The 25,749-nt window shown below is 41.8% G+C and overlaps 1 long non-coding RNA gene and 1 pseudogene across 1 annotated transcript; one reads left to right on the top strand and one right to left on the bottom strand.

Annotated features, from left to right (window-relative positions):
• The window catches only part of LOC137049399 (complement C1q-like protein 4), a 159,137-nt pseudogene that overhangs the window by 108,827 nt on the left and 24,561 nt on the right, over window positions 1-25,749 (bottom strand).
• On the top strand, window positions 21,657-22,593 carry LOC137049421 (uncharacterized). The gene is made up of 4 exons (XR_010899582.1): window positions 21,657-21,756; window positions 21,837-21,894; window positions 21,956-22,061; window positions 22,138-22,593. It is a non-coding gene; the product is annotated as an uncharacterized lncRNA (long non-coding RNA).

Consider the following 25,749-nt stretch of genomic DNA (forward strand, 5'->3'; position numbering starts at 1 on the left):
AACTGACTGTATACCCGGACGCTCTTCAACAGCTAAGAGAATGGAAGTAACTTACAATATACTAAATATAATAACAATATATCGCAGTTTATTAAAGATGTAAACCCCTTTGTTAAGAAGGAAGCGTTGTAGTAAGTACTGACGGTTCTTCCAGGTGTTAGACTCTTCTCATAGCTTCATTCCTCTGTTCTGTTCAGTGTTTCAGTCACTTTAACTTTCCATTCTACCCTTTCATGCATGCTTGTGTGCATGTATTTCTTTAGAGTAGTTATGTGTTCGTATTTTGGTTAATTAAACATTTGTGCATATTCATATGGGTTTGGTTATGGTCTTCTTATGAATCAATGTCAATTTAACAATAAGATCAAGCCGGGCTGCATTAAAACCGCACTGGGCTCCGGGGCTATGAGTTACTGTAGGGCCCCCTGTATGTATATATATATATATATATATATATATATATATATATATATATATATATATATATATATATATATATATATATATATATATATATGTGTGTGGATGCTGCACACTGCTGGTGGTTTGAGATTTTCCCATTCAATGTAAAGTGCTTTGATTGCTTTGAAAAGCGCTATATAAATAGAACAAACTATTATTATTATTATAACGATATATTATTATAACGATATATCGCGATATAAAAAACATGACGATATATATCGTTGGTGGAAACGATATGATTTGCGATATAGAGTTTTTTTATTCAAGGCTCAACTTGCTGTAGTAGGCCTATTTATAAGGTATAATTCACCCAAACACAAATTAACAAATGAAGGCTACCAAAAAATGTAAACTCTGTCATGTACTCACTATCATGTTGTTTATTTTATTTAACTTCCAAACACAAATTAAGATATTCTTAATGAAACCTGAGGGATTTCTGTCCCTCCATTTTTAAGTCCATTCCTCTCAAACTTAAAAGATGCAAAGAATGTCATAAAGGCATGTAAAAATAACTAATCAAGTGTCTAATTCCAAATGTTCTTTAGTCTTCAAGTCTTCTCAAGAGACACAATGGAAACACCATTTAAAGCGACACTCCTTAGTGTATGCGCAAACATCATTTAAATCACCAGATCACATTTAGTTTTAGTGGTATGATTATTCAAAGCATTTCAGATGGTTCATCCTTACGTACTGCATTAATAGCGGGAGAGGCAAGGCATAGCAGGCATGGGGGGAGATGCTGCCTGCATTGAAAGTGTGAATTTGTGAGTGGAAAAAAATAATAATTTAGTGACATACATTATTACATTTAAGGTGCCCTAGAATGAAAAATTTAATTAAACTTGCCATAGTGAAATAATAAGAGTTCAGTACACGGACATCACATACTGTGAGTCTCAAACACCATTGCCTTCTCATGTAAATCTTGTAAATCAAAAACACCAAGGGAAAAAAAGTGCTTCTCAACATAAACCCAACCGTGACGCAAGCGTTGGGGATCATTTACATGTACGCCCCCAACATTTGCATCTGTCCAAACATGTGCATTGTCAGGCGGAACTGACCAAGCCGAATGGACACATGTTCCAGGCTGTGCAGGAGACTTTTCTACTGTTCCCACAGATAAAAAAATGTCAACAGTCATGGTTGATGTTTATAATCCGATACCACAACAATTTAATTCAAGATCGTTCGTTTGCTCGGCCCATTTCAAGCAAGCTTCGCTCAAAAAACAAACCGGATTGGTGCTTGCAACACGGAGTTATTACAGTTGATAACCAGAGCCCCCCTCAGCTAAAACGGCAGGTTTGGGGGCATGCACGTAAAGGGTGTCTTTGTGCCTCTTAACAGACACAAAATGCATTTAAAATGTCCGTCCAACATGAACAGGTCCCTCACACGACAAAGAGATGAGTTTAGCCATTGTGTAAATTCACCTGTTTTAGGCGGCTAGCTGTGTCTCGCTGAAGTCCCGTGGGGACCCAGTGGTAGAAAAAAGGAGGAAATGCCTCTTGTCCAGTTGGGAAAGAGCGTTGTGTGTGTAAAGCAAGATTTTAAATTACTGCACATCTTTCCTCAAGCGGTGTGTGCCCAAATGGAAGGATAAATAAAGTGTACATTACCTCCACAGTGGCTGCACCCGTCTTTAACCACGGATTGGCATTTTTCTTCAACCGGCCCGGCTGTGTTGTGTCTGTGTAAGTTAGTCAAGTGTTCGCTGCAAATTTATACAATTCAGCAAGGCACAAACGCAAACAATTTCTTCTTCACTCGTGAGCCCGATCGGATCATCACTCTAGTGATGTCCGGTCATGAACGAATCGTTCTTTTGAACCGGTTCTTTTTAGTGAACCGGGCGAACCAGTTCACCAAATCGGACTGAATCGTTCTAAACGGTTCGCGTCTCAAATCAGTGCTGATCACACAAGTTACTTTAGTTACTCACTTTCTGACATGAGTGACAGTCCCTCCGAATATAAATAAACGAATGTCTTGAATTATATGTTGTAACTCCAACCATTCACTGAGTCATGTTTTGCTGAGCGATCTGATGAACTCAGGAGCCGCTAATACTGAGCATGCGCGAGTAACTAAACAAGCAGCGGTCCTAATCGGATCAGCAGTACAGAATCGAAAAACTGTTTCTCTCGGACACGTTCAATACTGAGAACCGTCGAGCCGATGAGCAGAGCCTCTTTATACACACGATGCTCTTCCCCAATGGACTGTTTTTCCGTCTACTGCAGGGCTTCAGCGCGAGACACAGCTAGCCGGCTAAACAGGTGAATTTAAAAAATGGCTAAGTGGCTAAACGCATCTCGAGTCATGTAAGGGCCCTGTTCATGTTGGACAGACATTTTAATTGCATTTTGTGTCTGTTAAGAGGCACAAAGACACCCGTTATGTGCATGCCCCAAAAGCTGCCGTTTTAGCTGAGGGGGGGGGCTCTGGGCATTATCTGTAATAACTCCGTGTTGCAAGCACCAATCCGGTTCGTTTTTTTTTTCTTCTATAGACTATACTCACAAAGATATAACGATCAAGATAAACGTAAAAATTCGCCAGAGTTGTCCTTTAAACTGAAAAAAGTGGCAATTACAACTGTATTCCTGCAAGCAGTAAGTAGCGATTCTATCCACTTATTGACTGTTTAAACAATTTCTGATTAAATTGAAAGTTTCTTAGAGAGACAGCATTGTCTAGATAACGCAAGATGCTAGTACAGTAACAATAGGAAACACCAAGTACCATACAAAACTAAACTAAAAAAGTTAGTGTGTCTAATGACAAAGGTTAATATTATTTTGTATTACAAAATACAAACTGAAGGGGGGAGTGGGCCGACACCCTTGCCTCTTCATCATATGCATCTTAAACTTTTGAATGATTTTTAATAACCTCATGAATTAAATAATCAGTTATTATCCTTTCAAAATAATGAATTATTGACAAATCAATTTTATTTGATCAATAATACATTTAACTATTATTTAATATGATTTTGACTCTATGTCTGCTGTATGGTGTCTAATTTGCTTTCCAGAGACGGTCTGACAAAGACAGTCTGACCCCTATCTATGTGCCCTGACAGAGATAGCCTGACCTCTATCTCTGGGTCCTGACCAACAGGGCCTTGGAGAGAAAGTTAGAACTTCTAAGAGGTGAATCCTGCCTGTTGTTAGTAACCCCAGGACAGGAAGGGGTGGGAGGATTTGAGTCTCCCAATTGTGATTTCTTCTCATTTATATAGTGTGATTTTTTCCCATTGATAGAAGTACATTTTTGTCTTTATATTTCTTTATAGAATGAGTAGATGACATTAGCCATACTTTTCTTTCTGGAGATCCGTTCGTCATGTGGTGTTGATATCTTGTTCTGTTGATAAGCTCACAGGACGCACTAACCTTGGAGGAGAGATGTGCCCTAGAGTCTTGTGTGTGTGTGTGTGTGTGTGTGTGTGTGTGTGTGTGTTACATGTTCTGTGCAGGTCTATGGAATGGATTGGACCGCTTTTCTCACACCCTAGACCTCTTGGCGTCTTTCTAGGACTCCCCTGAAGTCAACACTACCCCAATCTTGGGATTGTCTGATGTATACATCCTGATTAACAACAACAACAACATCTCCTATCTATTCTCGTGTGACACATTGTTTAGACTTTATGCCAATCAGTAATATTCCACGTGTTTGTAATGATGTAAATCATGCCCTTGAAATTGGTATAACTGGTGTGGTAATTTTGTGTAAGGTTGTGTAGAGTAGAGTCTGGCCTGACACCGCCCTGAGAGACTCTGAAGCTGACTCTACTGATGAAACTGCAAACTATTCTTCAGTAAAATTCTCTCCGATGATTGAACATCCTGACACCTGGTCTTCATTTCGCATATCTGGTTTATGGGTCAAAACTGTCAACACCTAACAGTTTTTGGTGGAGGATGCGCGGGCAATAATTCCTTGGTGACATCCCTGGCAAAACGACAAATAAGGTAGTATTTATTTATTTTATTATTTGGATAAGGTTGTCTGAATGGAAGAGATTGGAGAAGAAGAGCAGTGTGCTTAGCTTCATTCCACGTGTGAAGAGTGAGGCATAATTATACTAAAGGTTAATAGTATAAGAAGTCGCTGATAGCATCGTGACGTGCTGAAGGCATAGGTAAAAACGGTAGCAGACAGTGCAAAGAAGCGGACTCAATAAAGGTAACGTCCTCTACAGGAGCCCGTCTTGGACCAACTGGTAAGGTCCAGGAGACATTGCGAACCTTCTCCATCTCTTCCATCTCAGATAAAGGGACCCCCTTATTTAAACAAATAAAATAGATTCAGGAGTTGTTTGCCAGGGATGCATCTGGAACGATACAGAGTAATATAAAATAAGACCCAAATTGGTAAGGACCAGTATATGTGACCAGGAGTAAAAGGTACTTTGTGGTTTCATGAGTAGAACTCACTTCTATTCTATTAAAAACTAATTTGAGGATAAAAATAAGATTCATTGCCTTACGTTGCTAAAAACCTGCTCTGTGATCAAGAAAAGATTGTTTAGAAATCAAATAGGCATCAGATAAACCCAAATTAATAGCCGTTTGTGCTCGCTGTAAAATGGGAGGCGTACCAATGAAATCAATCCCTAATGGGGCTAATGAGTGGTACGACCTGGATGCACGTGACAGAATAGCATAATTAAAGGAAGTGCAGGTGGGCCATGATCTGGGAGGTTTTAATAAGGGGCTGGGAAAGTTTTGTGACAAAGTAGAAAATGCTGCCAGGTCTCTTCCTCCCTCTATCCCAACTGACTCTTATCAGGAAGTGCAGGTGGCCCCCTCTCAGGGATCCGCCCCGCTTCCTGATAACAAAGAGGAGGGTCCGTATGAAAAGGCACGCCCAATATTGAATGCACAGGTTGAAATCCCTCCCCCGTAAAACCCAGAGGTTCTTTCCGCACAAGCAAAAAGTAAATTAACCACAGGGGTCAAGAATATCAGATTGTCCTCTGTTGAGGCATATAAACCCAGAAAAACAGTCTTTGCCGCCCCAATCCGACATTCGGAGTGGGACGACCAGAACACTGAAATGGGGGCTGGGCATGAATATGGGTCATTGACCAGACTAACCCCAGCTGAGAAATAGTTTGCTTGTGGGGATAGAACCTTTCAAACTGTACAGCCCAAATAAAGTTTTATGGGATAAGATAAAAGCCATTGCCAGACAACAAAATCTGGGCATTGCTGACATACAAGCACTGGTGGAAGGGTTAAATCTTACCAGTAAACTGAAAGCTGTACAAACAATTAGACCCCACCCCTTCGTTCCTTCAGACTGGACTGAGTACTGTGAGGCCTACACCACTTACAAGTATGAGGTTGAAGAACTGTTAGGTCAGGGGTCATACCCCTGGACCAGTGTAACCCAGGTCAAACAGAGAGTAGGGGAAAGCCCTTTAGAATATGCTGACCATTTCCGCATAGCCTATGAAACTTACTGTGCTGTAAACTGTAAGCCTGAAGATTTTGATAGCTCCATTGTCTTTGAATCTGCCATAGGCAGCCTGAACGTGCTTGGCTTATCTCAATCTGGCCTCCATTGTAAACAGAGATGCGCAGTGACTGATGTTGAAAAAGAGACTGAAACTCAACCTGAGTGGAAGTTTTTGATTTCGAAATTTCCTGATGTTTGGGCAAAAGATACATTTGATTGTGAGCTTGCCCAAGTTCAGCCACTGAGCATCCCAGGACCCATGCATGTAGCCAAACGACAATACCCTTTAAGAAATGAGGCTCGAGAGGGTGCGAAGAGTGTGGTAGACAAATTATGTAAACGGGGTATCATAATACCATGCACCTCTCCGACAAATTCACCGATATGGCCCGTGAAAAAGAGCGACAACTCTTGGGGTCTCACAACAGACTTCACCGCGTTAAATGCAGCTTCCGAAAAGATGCACCCCCTTGTCACGAACCCCGCCATGATCCTTTATGAAATAGGGTCTGAACACTGTTATTTCACTGCACTGGATATTTCTAACACTTTCTGAACTTGCCCTCTAGCCAAGGAGGACCCAGGAAAGTTTGCATTCACCTGCAGGGGTCGCCAATGGACATGGTGCCGGTTGCCACAAGGATTCTCCAACTCTCCAACCCTGTTTCAACCCTGTTTCATCAGGTACTGGCATCCTTCATTGATCTGGTACGAAAGACTTTTGAAAATGATGGATCATTTGTCCTACAATATGTGGATGACATTCTAATTGCCAGCCCAAGCAAATTCAAACATTTAACTGCTGTACGAACTGTTTTGAATGCCCTGGAAAACGGGGGATTCAAAGCCAACTTGAAAAACGCACAGCTGGCACTGCCCGAAGTGACTTATTTAGGGCAGATTGTCGGGGTGCACGACCGACGAATCACTCCAGAAAGAGTCAAAGCCATCGTCGAACTTCCAAAGCCAAACATGGTTACTGGTCTAAGGCAGCTAATGGATCTTCTGAATTGCCGCCGCCAGTATGTTCCTGAATACACTGAACTGTCTAAACCCCTCACAGAATCTCTTAAAGGGGGAAAACCTGGATCCAAGTTGATCGACTGGACGGAGATGGAGGAGGCGTTCGTGAGTATCAATGAAACTCTCACTTCCTCCCCAGCACTGAGACATGCTGACAGCAGCCAACCTTTTCACCTGTGGACATGGGTGGGAACCCGATCATACTCCGCTGCCCTTGGCCAGAGAGTTCCAGGCCGAAATTCCTACGGAATGGTAGGATATTATTCTGCTCCTGTTCCTGTTTCTATGGCAGGTCAGCACCAGTGATGCCAGTAACGCGTTACATAGTAACGCGTTACTCTAATCTGACTACTTTTTTCCAGTAACGAGTAATCTAACGCGTTACTATTTCCAAACCAGTAATCAGATTAAAGTTACTTATCCAGGTCACTGTGAGTTACTATTTTAGTAATTTTCCTTAGTAAAACCGACAGCTTATCAAAATTCTCAGCCCGAGTCCGACTGGAGCCCGTGTTTTTTATTTATTTATTTTATTTTTTTACATTGTTGCAGCCATTAAAATAGTTCAGTTTTGTTTTTAATGTCAAAGTAGTTATTTTTCGTTTCGTTTCTTTATTAACCCAATTTAGAAAAATGTTCAGAGCAATTTTTTGTTTGTTAAATTAAAGTTTGTATAGGCAAGACAATTCAAGAGTTGGTTTGAGAGACTAGGCTATTAAACATGCGGTTAACTCACTGGGTCGTCACATAAAAAAAATAAAACTTTAATTTAACAAACAAAAAAATGCTTTTAACATTTTTCTAAATTAACTTAATAAAGAAACGAAACAAAATATAACTACTTTGACATTAAAAACAAAGTAGGCTAGTTATTATACCACCACAAAGGCATTTTTGACGAGCTGAGGCAGGCTGATAGATTAGCCTACTGCTCCTAACGGCGCTCAAAAAAAACGAAACGGGCTACACAATCTAAAAAAAAAAAAAAAAAGTACATGCAGGTTGTCTTATAGCCTACCTTACACTTCAGCAAAATTAATATAAATCCAATCTTCAATTCCCACGGTATATGCTCATTTAACGGAGTTCACATCAAAGCAAAAGATTCCAGCATTTTATTCAGCTGCCAATTTCAAATTCAAAGATCGCAATATGAGAGAGAGCGACCTAAGCACTGGTAAGATCATTTAGTCTCATTAATTTATATTGAAGATGATTGTGTTTTGTGTGACTTATTTTAAAGTTTAATTTACGGCCATATGCGTTTGCTTGCTTTACTCATTTGCAGCGATGTTGCAGTAGCACTATCATATCTATCTGACTACAACATAACACGCTCTCACACATTTATTTTTTAATTATTTGCCAGGAGTAAAATTTACACATGTGGTTTAAACAACCAGATACATTTACATTTGTCCGGTTTAGTTTGAAATGCTTTCATGCACCTTCTGAATTGGTTTGTTTGAGTGATCGGAATTAAATACGTCTCGGAAGACTCTCGGAAGGCATTTAGGCCTACTCCTGGTCATTTCGCAATCAGATAGATACCTGGTCAGAGAAAATGAATGAAGGAACCAGTTGTAAAAAGGCCATAACTCTAGCAGCTGCACTGAAGAAACGGACTCTTTAACCCTGCGCGAGCCATATCTTGACAGTGGCAAGCTATCATGGTCTCATGCTGTTTCCACCAGCATCTCATTGTTCATTTTAATTATTAAAATAAATATAAAACGAAGGAGAAGCCAAAAAAAAAGGGGCGTAAAAAAGTCGGGGCCGTCAGGCATAAATGCAATAAAGTGTGTTGCCAAAAACGGTTGTCATTGCTATTTTGAGGCGGCAGGGGTGTTGTCGGCAACTGCTGAATGTAACTAATAAAGTAACTTGTAATCTAACTTAGTTACTTTTAAAATCAAGTAATCTGTAAAGTAACTAAGTTACTTTTTAAAGGAGTAATCAGTAATCAGATTACATTGTGACACATCAAAAGGTGATACTGCACACAAGACATCAGATTTTGAAGTTATTGACAAACACTTGCTTGAGCTCTATTTTAAATCAAATACGAGCAAAGGGGTAAACTACTCTTCTGAGTAAGAATATGGAAATTGAAATTGACAATGAAAATGCTGTAAACCCTGCCTCCTTGCTTCCAGAAGAAGGAACTGCCCACAACTGTGTCCATCTGATCGAGAACGACAGCCAGAGCCCTCTCCAGGCCGAACCATTATCTGATGCCTTGAACTTGGTTGTTGACAGGTCCAGTTTTCATGAACAAGGACAATGCTTCACAGACTATACGAACATTATGAGACTGTTGAAAGTGACTCTCTTTCAGGGGGAGGGGCTCAGGTGGCAGATCTGGTCACTTTCACGCATAAACTTCAATACGGCAAGGCCTTCAGGGCGGTCCATGATTTCGGACCTATGTGTAAACAACTGGGGGTTCCCTATCACCCCTGGTTTACCCATCTCTCATCAAAAGCAGGTACAGAAATTCATGTCTGCCTGTGATTTCCCTGCAGAAGGAGCTGTTGTCAAAAGAACAGGACACTACTGATAACGCCCCAGAATCCAAGGGCAACCAAGCTGCTGATGCTGCTGCCAGGCTGGCTGCACAACAGACAGAGAGTTGCATGAGTATAATGGCTGTCTCTCCCCAGGAGAGTGAGCCACCCCGAGACATTTATGCACAGGATAAAGCTCCTGAAGTAACAAAGCAATGGACAAAACTCGGTGCACCGATGAACTCAGATGGACTTTGGAAACTCAATGAGCGTTTTGTCTGCCCTGTTTCTGCTCGAACCGAGCTCATGTCGTTATATCAAGGGTCCCCAGGGTCCATGGACCCATCTTCAGATTGACTTCATAGGGCCACTACCCCCTAGTGGGGGCTTTTCATACATCTTAATGATTGTTGTTTTGTTCTCCAGATGGGTAGAGGCTTTCCAGTTGAAGAACTGCACTGCAGATGCAACTGCCTTGATGCATCTGCACATGCTCAAACTAACCATTGACATAACTGCTTGGATGTGTGTGTTCGTTTTAGTCTTTTCTATCTGTGCAGGTCCTCTTGCCGAGGAGCAAGTTGAATCCTGCCGAGGAGGACAGAAGGATGCTGACACTAACAAACAATCTGAGAAGCAAGCTGACAAAGAAACATGTTGTACCCCTAATGTGAGTGGAAGGGGTTAGAGCCTTGGAATGGGGACTGGTCTTTTTAGTGGCCAGCATGTCCGTGATGAGGTGAAGAGACAAGTGTGACCCGTCAGGGAAGCATGAGTCACCACTCAACCTTCCGTAGAGACCTCACTTGTAGACCAGACGTGGTGGTATTGGACCCCACATTGGTCTTAAAACGGGGGAATGAAGGGGGGAGTGGGCCGACACCCTTGCCTCTTCATCATATGCATCTTCATCATATGCATCTTAACCTTTTGAATGATTTTTAATAACCTCATGAATTAAATAATCAGTTATTATCCTTTCAAAATAATGAATTATTGACAAATCAATTTTATTTGATCATTAATACATTTAACTATTATTTAATATGATTTTGACTCTATGTCTGCTGTATGGTGTCTAATTTTCTTTTTCAGTGGCAAAGACAGTCTGACCCCTATCTATGTGCCCTGACAGAGATAGCCTGACCTCTATCTCTGGGTCCTGACCAACAGGGCCTTGGAGAGAAAGTTAGAACTTCCAAGAGGTGAATCCTGCCTGTGTTAGTAACCCCAGGACAGGAATGAGAAGAAATCACAATTGGGAGACTCAAATCCTATATTTCTTTATATTCTTTATATTTCCTCAAATCCTTTATATTTCTTTACAGAATGTAAAGATGACATTAGCCATACTTTTCTTTCTAGAGATCCGTTCGTCATGTGGTGTTGATATCTTGTTCTGTTGATAAGCTCACAGGACACACTAACCTTGGAGGAGAGATGTGCCCTCGAGTCTTGTGTGTGTGTGTGTGTGTGTTACATGTTCTGTGCAGGTCTATGGAATGGATTGGACCGCTTTTCTCACACCCTAGACCTCTTGGCGTCTTTCTAGGACTCCCCTGAAGTCAACACTACCCCAATCTTGGGATTGTCTGATGTATACATCCTGATTAACAACAACAACAACATCTCCTATCTATTCTCGTGTGACACATTGTTTAGACTTTATGCCAATCAGTAATATTCCACGTGTTTGTAATGATGTAAATCATGCCCTTGAAATTGGTATAACTGGTGTGGTAATTTTGTGTAAGGTTGTGTAGAGTAGAGTCTGGCCTGACACCGCCCTGAGAGACTCTGAAGCTGACTCTACTGATGAAACTGCAAACTATTCTTCAGTAAAATTCTCTCCGATGATTGAACATCCTGACACCTGGTCTTCATTTCGCATATCTGGTCTATGGGTCAAAACTGTCAACACCTAACACAACCGTATACGTTGCTTACAGATCGTGCATCCACAGACACTTACAATAATAATGACAAATGCTGACCAATACTTAATTATAGCCTATTACTTTTTTATATTGTTTTATTAAAACAAGCAAAAGGCAACTTGTCATATGACATAGCGATGCATGCCATAAATACACATTAGACAAATGCAGTCAATGTGAATACGATGTGTATAATTTTATTTACTGACAGCAGTAGGAAACATGAATGAGTAAAATAATTAATAAAAGTAAACCTCACAATAAAGGAATAAAAGTCAACACATGAAACAAAGCTTTATTTGAACGTATTGTTTTAACGATCATACATTTACAGTTGGTGAACGCCACATCTGCTTATCACAGCTGTGCCAGTTCTGCTGCTTTATATTGATTGACCACCGTGAACACCTTCCTCTTTCCTAGCCATCCATTATGTCCCTCATAGCGTTTGACTTTTGTGGTGTAGCGGGCTAAAGCACTGAACTGATAAGCAGAAGGTTTGATCTCCGTAGCCGTCACCACCAGTGTGTCCTTGAGAAAGGCTCTTAGCTCCAGGGGGATCGTCCCTGTAATAAGTGCACTATAAGTTGCTTTTGGTCCTTTTCTAGAAGTCTCACTGGCTCTGGGTATACTGAGGATAAAGAGACCACAGCAACATCTGGGCCAGATGAGGCACTAAGGGTAGGTGAAGTGATGGAGGGTCCAGGATTCTCAGTGCTCACACCTGTCTGCTGACATCTCAGATCCTACAAAAATGCACAAACAAAATACAAAAGCACTCAGTTAAACAGCACATTGTCATTTGATTTCTGTATTAGAAGTAACTAAATTATCTTATTTCATATTTTTGTTTCAGGTTTTCCCCACACATGCTACCATCCCCGTGTCTTGCAGGCCCTGCTCCACCACAAAAGCTCTGCAAGCAAATGCAAAGCCATCAAGAATCAGAAAAGTGCGGAAATAACTCTGTTTGAAATAAAATACCACTTAAGATTTAAATATATGTTTTATTCATTTCTGTAGTATACTGACTCAAAGCCTTTGATGACATCATTCCTTCATCAAGGCAAGGCAAGTCAAGTTTATTTATATAGCACATTTCATACACAATGGCAATTCAAAGTGCTTTACATAGAAAGGAATTAAATTAGGGCTAAAAAATGCATAAGAAAAAGAATACAATGTAAAGAGAATTAAAAATAATAAAATGATGATAACCAAAGAAAAGAACAGGTAAACTAAAACAGTTATAAAAAAATATTTAAAAAATGATGCATAGATAAGGTGCAATCAGTTGGACGTACAGTGGCTCAGAGCTCATTCAGTAAAGACACAGCTAAACAGATGTGTTTTGAGTCTGGATTTGAATGTGGCTACTGTTGGAGCACATCTGATCTGTTCAGGAAGCCGGTTCCAACTACGGCTGGCATAATAGCTAAAGGCAGACTCTCCTTGCTTTGAGTGAACTCTTGGTATTTCTAACTGACTTGATCCTGCTGATCTGAGTGATCTGTTGGGTTTGTATTTAATCAGCATATCTGCGATGTATTGAGGTCCTAGGTCATTGAGTGATTTATAAACAAGTAATAGTACTTTAAAATCAATCCTAGAGGTAAGGATTACCTCTAGCGTAAAGACCAGTGTAAAGACCCCAGTGTAAAGACCTGAGGACTGGTGTGATATGGTCATATTTTCTGGTTCTGTTTAGAATCCTGGCAGCAGCGTTCTGTATGAGCTGCAGCTGTCTAATGGTCTTTTTGGGAAGGCCAGTGAGAAGTCCATTACAATAGTCCACGCTACTGGTGATGAAAGCGTGAACCAGTTTCTCTAAGTCTTGCCTGGAGACAAAACATCTAATCCTTGCAATATTTTTCAGATGATAGTATGCTGATTTAGTTATTGCTTTGACATGACTACTGAAACTCAGGTCTGACTCCAAAATCACACCAAGATTCCTGACCTGATTTTTTGTTATCAGACCTTTAGCCTCAAGATACGCGTTCACCTTGAGAATTTCATCTTTGTTTCCAAATGTAATGATTTCAGTTTTGTCTTTGTTTAACTGAAGATAGTTTTGGCACATCCAGTTGTTAACTTCATCAATGCATTTGCACAGGGAGTCAATGGGGCTGTAGTCATTAGGTGATAGTGCTAAGTAGAGCTGGGTGTCGTCAGCATAGCTGTGGTAAGCAATATTGTTCTTTTTCATTATTTGGCTCAGTGGCAGCATATACAGGTTAAATAGGAGTGGTGCTAGAATTGACCCTTGTGGGACTCCGCATGTCATGGACGTCCCCTCAGACTTATGGTCTCCTATACTCACATAATAACCTCTCCCTTCTAAGTATGATCTGAACCATCTGAGGACCATCCCAGAAAGCCCGACCCAGTTTTCCAGCCTGTCTAGAAGTATGTTGTGGTCAACAGTGTCGAATGCAGCACTGAGATCAAATAGAACCAGAATTGATGTTTTGCCTGTATCAGTATTTAAGCGAATATCATTTATAATCTTTATGAGTGCTGTCTCTGTGCTGTGATGCGGTCGGAAACCAGATTGAAAATTGTCAAAGAATCCGTTTGAGTTTAAGAATTTGTTCAACTGATTGAAAACAAATTTTTCGATGATTTTGCCTATGAAGGGGAGATTTGAGATTGGTCTGTAGTTGCTCAGTATGGAGTTATCTAGATTTCTCTTTTTCAGAAGAGGCTTAACTATTGCAGTTTTAAGGGCGGTTGGAAAAGTCCCATAGAGAAGTGAGGAGTTCACCACTTCTAGGAGATCTGCTTCCAAACAGTTAAACACACTTTTGAAAAAATAAGTGGGGAGTGCGTCAAGGGCGCAGGTTGATGTTTTAAGATGCTGTACTGTGTCTTCTAAAATTTTACCGTCAATTGTTTCGAAATCAGACATAGTAATTTTCCGAGGGTTTGGTCTGATCTGACTGACCCCAGAGCAACTAGAGGATGTGCTGATCGCCTTTCTGATATTTTTGATTTTCTCTGAGAAGAAGGAAGCAAACTCGCTGCATTTGCTGTCTGAGAGCATTTCTCTGGGAATGTGACTCGGGGGGGTTTGTTAGTCTGTCTACAGTAGCAAAAAGAGTGCGCGTGTTGTTTATGTGTTTGTTTATAATATTTGAAAAGAAGGTCTGTCTAGCTTTGCCTAGTTCAACATTGAAAGCATGAAGGCTGTCTTTATAGATGTTATAATGGACTACAAGTTTTGTCTTCCGCCACTTTCGTTCAGATTTTCTGCATTGTCTTTTCATTATTTGAACTGCTGTTGAGTTTCTCCATGGTGCCTTTTGTTTGCCACTCTTTTTCCTGACTTTCAGAGGGGCAATATCATCAATTACACTCTTAACTTTTGAGTTAAAGGAGTCAAGGAGAAAATCAACAGAGTCTGCAGATATGCTTGGTTTTAGAGATAAAGCCTTCATAAACAGCACATTAGTGTTCTCATTTAAGCATCTCATTTAAGCTTTTTGACAGAGACAGATCTAGCTTCAATGGCAGGAGAGATTGATATGTCAAAGAAAATACAGAAATGATCAGACAGTGCCACATCCTTAATAACAATCGATAAAAATGTTTAGACCGTTACTGATAAGTAAATCTAGAGTGTGTCCACGATTGTGTGTGGGTCCATTTACATGCTGTGTCAAATCAAAAGTGTTAAGAATGGTCATGAGCTCTTTTGAAATCCCCAGCAATAGCAAAACAGTCAAACTCTGAGGAAATTATTGATAACAGTTCTGTAAATTCCTCAATAAAGGCTGGAGAGTACTTTGAAGGCCTGTAAGAAATGATAAGCAGGATGCGTGGAGAACCTTTTAACACAATACCCAGATATTCTAGAGACAAATAGTCACCAAATGATACTTGCTTACATTGATAGAAATCTTTAAAAAGAGCAGCAACACCCCCACCTCTCCTAACTGCTCTGCAAACGCTCATAAAAGTAAAGTTAGCAGGGGCTGCTTCATTTAGGACTGTTGCACTACAGTTTTCTTCTAACCACGTTTCATTTAGAAGCAAAAAATCAAGGTTGTTTGTGGTTATTAAGTCGCTGACTAGGAATGATTTGTTCTTAAGTGAACAGATGTTTAAAAGTGCTAACTTAACAGTATTAATTTTTTCACCCACATTAGTCTCAGTTTGACAGGTAACAGGCAGCAGATTATATTGGTTTGTTAAACGGCCTGACAAGGCCTTAGACTTTCTTTCACGTAACAGAACAGAGATAGAGAAAGAGGCAGGCACACTGGGTTCCCACTTGTTTTGTAAACATTTGATAAAGGTACTGTTATCATAGCGGGGACCCAAAACACATCACTGAGAGCTGGAATCAGTTGTTTTTGGTTCACCTACAACAGATGGAGGCGGGTGTGGGCCCTGGCGATGTGACCGAAGAAATCTCACAGGAGGAGGGCGAGGACGAGCTGGGCCCACAGGCTTTTGTGGTTGTGGGGCTCGACGATTTTTGGTCGATATTTGGGGGCTCATAGCGATCGAGTGTGATAGTCTGATTTCAACATGAACCAAGTCCTCCATTTTCTCTGAGAAGCTCAGATGCGGGGATGCTGGAGAGAGGAATGACATGTCCGGTGAGAGGGGCTGTTGCTCTGGTGTTATCGGAAGCTGAAATATGTTGTCCTGGCTTCCCTGTCCATTTTCCAGAAAATCATCCTTGGGTGCTGAATCTTGGAGCAGATCTAATCCTTCACAGTCAGTCTGTGGTGAGCTCTGTGGGCAGAGCTCAGCTGGGAGTGTGTCCGTGAGCAATTGTTGTTGTGGGGGCGTGGTCTTATAATTGTCCTTGTGGGATGTGTCAGCCACATGTCCATTCAGCTGCTGAAAAGAAGTCCTGTGGTCGTCCATACTCTGTATCAGGTTGAGTGGGTTAGAGCACACAGCTGAAGGATGATGAAGGGAAAAATAAATATTGTCCTTTAACACTCTTGCACCAAGTTTGTTTGGGTGGTGGCCATTTGATGTAAACAATTGTCTCTGGCTCCAGAAGAGATTAAAGTTGTCGATGAAATTCACTCCCTTCATCATGCAGGTTTTTTGCAGCCATGTATTAAGCCCAAGCAACCGTGAGAATCTATTTGTTCCTCGTGCTGGCAGTGGTCCACTGATGAACGGCTGAACTTTCAGTTTGCTAAGTGTTTCAAAAAGTTCATTGAAATCCCTTTTAATGAGTTCTGACTGCTCTCTCTGAATATCGTTCTTCCCTACATGAATGATAAGTCGATTTGCGGTCTTGTGTTTTATCAGGACGTTCTGAATTTCCCTGTTTACATCAGAAATGTTTGCTTGTGGAAGGCAGCATGTAGTTGTATCTCTGCTGCGAATGTTTCTGACTGTAGAGTCACCCACTATCAGAGTCCTTGGCTCGGCTGTGCTCTGAGCTGAGGGCCGCTGTCTGCTCGACCTTGAGCGCCTGTTAGCATTAGTGTTAGCTGCGGGCTGATGCAATCTGTGTTCGATCACATTCATCACGTTTTGGGATTCCTCACCCACATTCATTAATACTTCAAATCTGTTTTCGAGATGTATCGATGGTGGTCGGAAACTAGTGTTTGCAATCCTTGTGTCTGGGGTAGAGCATGCAACGGCAGCAATATATGAAGCTCGTGACAATCTGATGTCTCGAGTGCGTCTGGTTCTTGCCCCCTTTTTGTGCCTTCGATTAGTGTGTCGATCAGTTTCTTGTTTCTCTATTTGTTGAGTAGCACTAAATTTATGGGACTCACCGGCTGTGTGCAGAGGGCGTTCGTGATGAAGCTCTGCTGTGTGATTCGTCCGGTTTGGTGGTTCCGCAAATAACTTTGTTTCAAGAACTGCAATCCTTTGTAAAAGTCTGTGGCAGTTTGTGCAGCAAGAAGATTCCTTAGCTAGAGGAGGCATTTTCTTATCCTTTCGATAGTAGGCAGCTGTGTTTTCCCTTCCGGAATGTAAGCTGATGGCAGCGAGAGGCTGGTCAGATGAAATGTTCACCTTTTTTGTAGTAATCCAGTCAACAGAGTTTCTAGTTTTATCGTTGAAGTCAAGCTTTGTTGTTAGAGCACTGTGTTGATTTGCTGAAGTTAAAATTATGAGATAAAATATAGAAGCGATAGAGCAAAGCGCGGAGCAGTAAGCAAGAGCATCCGAACAGTAGCGAAGCATGAAGTAGGTCTGTCATCAGTCGCTCTCCACCAGATACACACACACACACACACACACACACACACACACACACACACACACACACACACACACACACACACACACAAGCTCTTCTGTCCCTGTAACATCAGACAAGATTACCGTTACCCATGTGATTTATGTTCAATACTACATTTAAATGTAGTTGCTGATGTGTTAATGTTCCTCAGTTTATCAACAGTACTAGTAGTGAACCTTTTTTGTACGGATTTTTACGGTTTTTCTCCTAATTTCAAAGACTTTTACTCACCCCTGCTATCTCTTCTAACATCGGCTGTTTGCTGGAATTGCTGGGAGTTGGCGCATACACTCTGCTATGGTATGGACCATCATCTCGCTGTGCCTGACAGTGTTCCAGCTCTGTGTTTCTATAATGCATAGCGCTAGTCAAAACCTTCCAGCGGCCGTCATGAAGCTTAAATATTCCATCCCACAGCTGCTAAATTTCAACGACCGCACATTTCCGGCGTGCATCGCGGTCATTAAGGAACTTGGACTTCTGCGCAGACGGTGTTACATCCATAGAGGCTCTCGTCGCGGGCTAGTTTATCATCAGCCTGAAAACTCTGCAGCAGCCATACCATCCATCTGGACCTCCGTCGCACATCTGCCGCGTCATCACAACAGTTTTGCTCTCCGTTTTGGTAACACGGGAAACACTGGAATCACCGCGAGATCTCACCAATCTAAACTGGATTGCACGGGAAACACCGCGAGATCTTTTAGCACAGCGCATGACAGAAAACGTGGAGAAGTTTTTAGTGTTTTACGGCCAATAACGAGATTCACCACCCCATCAACGCTCAAAATAGAACTTTTTAATGCACAATCCCTCACAAATAAGTCATCTTTCATCCAAGACCACATCATTGATAAGAGATTAGACCTTATGTGCTTAATGGAAACATGGCATCAGCCTGCAGTTTACGCAGCACTTAATGATGCCTGTCCTCCTGGTTACAGCTATCTGGAGAAAGCCCGCTACACTGGTCGTGGTGGTGGCTTAGCTGTAATTCATAGACAATCATTGGAGCTGTCTTTTCTCCCTCTGCCCACAGTGTCATCATTTGAATACCTTGCTTTTAAATGTAAACCCCCTTTTTCGTTGAAAATACTGCTCATTTATCGGCCCCCAAAAACAAATTCAGTTTTTATCTCTGAGATGCATGACTTTCTCACAACACTCTGCTCTACTTCTGCCAACATTTTAATATTAGGAGATTTTAATATTCATGTAGATACCCCCTCCTGCCACCTGGCAGCTGAGTTTCTGCAATTATTGGACTGCCTCAATCTCCAACAGCATGTGGATGGACCCACTCATTCTAGGGGGCACACTCTGGACTTGGTCATTTCCAACTCTCCTCATATTAGAAACCTCTTGGTGTATGATCTGGGTGTGTCTGACCACCAGGCCATCTCATTGGAGCTGCCACGCCCCTCTTCCCTTACCAAAGATTCCTGTCAAATTTGCTTCAGGAACCTGAAAAAGATTAACCAAGACTCTTTAACTACAGACCTTCAGCAATTCTCCTCTGTTGATCTCTCCTCAGTCTCTGAGTCGGTTGACTTCTACAACAAGTCTCTGAGCAGCCTTCTAGATCTTCACGCACCTGTCATAACTAGAATGGTCACCTTCTCGCGCTCAGCACCCTGGTACACCAGCGAACTGCGGAAGATGAAGACGGTTGGGCGCGTACTTGAGAGGCGTCTCAAGCTCTCAGGACTCACTGTTCATAGGCAAGCCTATAGAGTTCATCAGAAGGCCTACGCAAGGTCTTTAAGAGATGCTCAGTCACAGTTCTACTCTAGCATCATCAACAATAACCCTGGAAACTCCAAGAAGCTTTTCTCCACTATAAATCACATCCTCAAACCGCAAACTCACTCTTTTTCAGAAGCCACAGAAGAGAGGTGCAATAAGTTCATGACCTTTTTTAGGAACAAAGTAGACAACATCCACATGCTCCTATCTAGCACCTCCGCTCTGCCTGTCCCGTCTGTTGATCCACAGCCAGGGACCTTCCAACATCTCTGCTGCTTCTCCATCATCACACAGCTCGAGGTTGAGGACATCACCAGAAAAATGAAACCATCCACCTGTGCACTGGATCCTTTTCCTACAGCCTTGGTAAAATCTAACCTCAGTGTCTTAAGTCCATTAATTACCAAGATTATTAATAATTCCCTCCAGGCTGGCCATGTTCCTTCATCTCTTAAAACTGCTATCATCAGACCACTTCTGAAAAAACCTACTTTAGACCCAGATGTTAATGACAACTACAGGCCCATCTCCAACCTCCCATACCTCTCTAAGGTGCTGGAAAAAGTTGTTGCTGCACAGCTTCAGGTCCATTTGGAGCATAACCATCTTTATGAGAAATTTCAGTCTGGTTTCCGCTCAGGACACAGCACAGAAACAGCTTTGGTCAGGGTCACAAACGATCTTTTGATGGCGGCAGATGCTGGTTCCCCATCCCTTTTTTTTATTTTATTTATTTTTATTTTTAATTTTTAAAACAGGAAAAGATTAAGGACAATCGGGCCTGGCTCAGTATACAACTGATTTTCAGCAGGTTCCTGCTCTGCAGAACATAACAACCACATTCACAACAAAGCTCATACACTTGACATCTTAAGACAACAACAGACACACATTACCAAGATATGGGCGACAGGGGGGCTATAGAACCATCTCAATGATCACAGATATACCTCTCCATTAAATATTGAGCAAATGTTTTTTTAAATAGTCTTCTTGATGTGATAGTCCTGATGTGCTGTGGGATCTCATTCCAGATTTTAGTTAGCACAAGAAAAAAAGATCTCTGTCCATAACAATTTTTAAAAGCCGGTAAAGGCAATAATCCGTTTGTAAAAGATCTCGTAGTGCGTTCAGACCTTGAGCTAAGTTTCGGAACCCATTCGGTTAAAGCAGTTACAGTGTGTCCATTTGAGATTTGATGAAACAGGTTTATCCCGTGGCTTATTTTATAATTCTTAAATGTCAGTGCATTACACAAAGATAGTGCAGTACAGTGGTGAGTCCAGCCTGGTAGCCTGACATGGATCTTATGAGCTCTATTATAAAGACTTATTACTGGTTCAATAATCTCATTTGTTGTTAGTGACCAAACAGGTAAACAATACGACAAAGTGGACAGAATGATGGCATGAAGATAGGTTTTTGAAACAGAAAGCAGCAAATATGGTCTAATTTTGCTATAAAAATATAATTTTTGATTTAACTTTCTGGTTAGGGTTTGAACATGTTCTCGATAAGTAAGATGAGAGTCAAGATAAACTCCCAAATACTTATATACTGATACAATTAAAAACGTTTGATTAGAAAAAGTGATAGGATTGGATATGGATAATTGTCTCCTGGATGAATAAAAATACATGCATTGTGTTTTCTTGACATTAAGTGTTAAATGATTTCATGCAGCCAGTTCTGTAAATGCTGCAGATCCGTGTTAAGTTTGTAATTGATTGAATCAATATTTGAACCAGAAAGAAAAATAACAGTGTCATCAGCATATAGCAAAGAACTCGAGAAATTCAAAACACAGGGAAGATACCCTTCTCATCCTCCTGGACTTAACTGCAGCTTTCGATACAGTTGACCATAACATCCTCCTTCACCGTTTACATTCCACCATTGGTCTCTCTGATTCGGTCCACAACTGGTTTTCTTCTTATCTCACTGGGAGAACTGAATATGTTGCGTTAGGAGAAGCTACAGCCCTGTCACACAATGTCACCTGCGGTGTCCCTCAAGGCTCTGTGCTCGGACCCACCCTGTTCATACTCTACATGCTCCCCCTTGGCCGTCTCATCAACCGGCATGGGATTTCTTTTCACTGCTATGCTGATGACACTCAACTTTACTTTAGGACAAGTTCATCTCCCTCTGCTGACCTCACACCATCCACTTTGATCACTTGCCTGTGTGGCAGGATAAGTTAATTGCTATTGGCTTGCTTAAGTATGGTGGGTAAACCAATGAGACTTAAGCAGCCAAAGTATTTAAGGACCCTTATTTTGGCGGGTCTTGTACGGCCCTGTTGATTCCGGGTTCTCAGCTTCCCCGTGGCATTTCCTTTTCTGGTCCCATTGGTATACAGGTATGATGGGCTGCAGATGGTGTAATGTGAACTGCTTAAGGCTGTGCTACGTGACAATATGCACTTTTTTTATGGTTTAGAGCAGTGCTGGTGGCTGCACTGTCCACACTGTGGCGAGTGATGGCGGAGTTCGCTCGGGTATGTTTTGCTCATCTTCAATCTTCTGATCACTTGTGTGGTATTTTTGTATTGCTTTCAGCATAGCGACAATGGCAAGTGTGTAAAGGCTGGTCGATGGACTGATGCACTGTGCTGGTAATGAGTAACCATACAATGTTGCGTTAGGTGTTTTATCTAACCTGATTGTAAGTATGTCTTCCCTTTCTCACATTGCAGTTGGGTGAATCTAGTCTAACACTCTGATTTGTTTGCCAATTGTAGAATGAGGATCAGAAATCAATGTTAAATTCCCCTTTCTAGCCGCTATCCGTAACGCCGCTGCTGTTTTGTTTGTGGTTATCTTCATACTTTGTTCCTGTGTCTCAGCGCTGATATGGACAGCGTTGCTGATTAAGGCTGTCCGTGGCTGTCCATGTACGAGCTTGTGTTCGCGGGGCTATCCAATACTCTGTTTGATTTTTGTTAATTCGTTATTTTATTTCTTTTTTTGGATATTTCTTTTGTTTGTTGATTTTTGGTTTTGATTCTTTTTTGTTCCAGATTATCTACTACGATTCTTTGCAGTTTGTTATTGAATTGTACCATTGTTTTAAATTTTATTCATTGTCTTGCTGGTGCCATCCTGGTGCACCGTATCTGTAATTATTTTGTTTCAGTTTTCCCTTATTATTTAGTGTTATTTGTGTAAATTCTGTTGTGCTTCTTGCTAACGTTTCCTCTTTCTCCAGGAGCCAGTGTGGACTTGAAGTGGGGAACGGGGAAGGCTAGCTGCATCCATTCAGTGGCGTGTTTCACAGTGTGTGTGTGTGTGTGTGTGTGTGTGTGTGTGTGTGTGTGTGTGTGTGTGTGTGTGTGTGTGTGTGTGTGTGTGTGTGTGTGTGTGTGTGTGTGTACTGACACAACTGCTTGAAGGTGTGCGTGTGGTGCCAATGCAGTGTAAGGTTGAGGTGGGTTTGCATAACCATCCTGAGTAGCAGCCGGCCTGCCTCGTTCCTGTAACCCCTGGTCCTGGAGAATTGTGTTTTTGGGCATGTCCCCAGAACGGCACATTTTAATATTGTATAATAAAATCAAATTCTTTTTGTATTGATACTCACGTCTCTCTGGACATTTCTTTGCCTTCGGTGGTAAAACTTACCTGTGTCCTTATTAGGAGTATTTCCATGGTCCTCCACCAGGGTGGCGTAGTCGGGTTTATTAAATTGAATTAAATCTCTTTTCAAGTTCCCCACTACTGGGGATTGCCACACCTGGATGAGATAAAGGCGTGGATGAAGCAAAACTTTCTGCAGCTAAACAGCTCCAAAACTGAAGCTATCCTAGTCGGCACTCCACTTCAGGTCCAGAAGTCCATTATCACCAGCATTGCTTTCTCTGATCAGGTCATTCCTCTTTCCACTTCAGTCACGAATCTGGGGGTCAGAATGGAATCACAGCTTACTTTTGAAGCGCACATCAAACACCTGTGTAAGACCTCCTTCTTCCACCTCAGAAACATTGCCAAACTTCGTCCCATTCTATCACTGGCTGATGCGGAGAAGCTTGTCCATGCCTTTATCTCCTCCAGGCTGGACTACTGCAATGCGCTCCTTATTGGCATCCCTAGCAAAAATCTCCAGAGGCTGCAGTGTATTCAGAACAGCGCTGCTAGGATCCTCATGAGGGTGCGCAAATACGACCATATCACCCCCATTCTAAAATCACTCCACTGGCTTCCTGTGTCGTTCAGGATCGAGTACAAGATCTCTCTCCTTACCCACCAGTGCATCCATGGTGATGCTCCCTCCTATCTTAAGGAACTCCTCACCACACAAACAGCCACTCGTAACCTCCGCTCTGTTTCGCTGTATCGCCTCAAAACTCCCACAGCCAATCTCCGTACTATGGGGGATCGGGCATTCTGCTCTTCAGCCCCCAGTCTGTGGAATGCTCTCCCTGACCACCTGCGGACTCCACAGACTATAGATACTTTTAAGCGTGGTCTTAAAACCCACCTTTTTAGCAGAGCTTTTAATTGACTTTTAATTGACTTGCTACTTGTTTAATTTATTTTATTTTATTTTTCGGTTTTATTTATTTATTGTTGTTGATTGTTTTGTTTTTTTAAATTCTGTAGCACTTTGAGATTTTGTTTAATATAAAGTGCATTATAAATAAAATTTATTATTATTATTACTAATGGACAAATTAAATTATAACTTATGTTTAGTTACTTTATGTAGATTTGTTTATTTACATTGCTGAGGTTCATGTAAAGTAAGCAGAGTTGACAACAGTGAACTCTGCATTATAGCACACACACATCATTCTGATCTATTCAGATGTATCAGATGTCTATTTTATGTTATTATGTGCTCATCTGCAATACTTATCAAAAATTCCTCTCAGATGTTAAATAAACATTTATCTTAAGATGTATATGTAATCCACTTTGGAGACGTATGTGTTACTGGAGCTTCAGTGTTATACACAAAATAAAACTTGTTTTTACAGCACAATCACAACTATTTACACAACTTTACACCTTCAACAATTCAAAAGTTTACTCAGATATAGCACACCATTCCCATATAGGCCGCCGACTTTGGCTATTTAGTGGTTGGGGTTTGACAAAATTTGTGGGAGGAGAAGCGCGCCGAAATACGTGTGCGGTGGAAAAGTTTACTCTCATGGGGAGGGTCGTCTCATGAAACGCATGCAACGCAGCTCTGAATTCACAGACTCACAGACACAAAGGTTGTCTACTCAGACAACCAATCACTATCTCAGGATCATGATGATGTTATTAAGCCACGCCCTAGCAACCGTTTAGACCTCCCTAACAACCGATCCCATAGACTTCCATTGAAATAGATCAAAGGGATATCTCTGGATAGGAGTGTCATAGAAACATGAGGGTGGGTTTGATTGACTCATGGCATCAACGGCCAATCACAAATCACCCTCAACACCTCCTAGCCACGCCCTAGCAACCATTATTGAGCACTCTAACAACACAAATCCACAGTGTGTATCTTCATATCTGAACATCATAGAGACACGGGGGTTGGTTTATATCATTCATACTGGCAGGGGGATTTTGGGGAATCATTATGGGATGGTGCCAAGCCAGTCCATAGCAACCAAACAGAGTACCCTAGCAACCGTTCACATCTCTGCATCAGAAAATCATACAGACATGGGGGTTGGTTTATATAATTAGTACTGGCAAGGTGATTTTGGGTTATCATTATGGGATGTTGCCATTTCATAGCAACCACATAGCAACGTCATAGCAACCACCCAGAACACCATAGCAACCGCTTAGCAACCACCCAGAACACCCTAGCAACCACCTAGCAACACCCTAGCAACCACCTAGCAACGCCCTAGCAACCACCCAGAACACCCTAGCAACCGCCTAGCAACGCCCTAGCAACCACCCAGAACACCCTAGCAACCACCTAGCAACGCCCTAGCAACCACCCGGAACACCCTAGCAACTGCCTAGCAACGCCCTAGCAACCACCCAGAACACCCTAGCAACCGCCTAGCAACGCCCTAGCAACCACCCAGAACACCCTAGCAACTGCCTAGCAACACCCTAGCAACCGCCTAGCAACCACCCAGAACACCCTAGCAACCGCCTAACAACCACCTAGCAACGCCCTAGCAACCACCCAGAACACCCTAGCAACTGCCTAGCAACACCCTAGCAACCGCCTAGCAACCACCCAGAACACCCTAGCAACCGCCTAACAACCACCTAGCAACACCCTAGCAACCACCCAGAACACCCTAGCAACCGCCTAGCAACCACCCGGAGTACCTTAGCAACCACCTAGAAACACCCTAGCAACCGCCCAGAACACCCTAGCAACCACCTAGCAACCC

This window comes from Pseudorasbora parva, chromosome 20, assembly GCF_024679245.1.
Source record: "Pseudorasbora parva isolate DD20220531a chromosome 20, ASM2467924v1, whole genome shotgun sequence".
Taxonomy (NCBI): domain Eukaryota; kingdom Metazoa; phylum Chordata; class Actinopteri; order Cypriniformes; family Gobionidae; genus Pseudorasbora; species Pseudorasbora parva.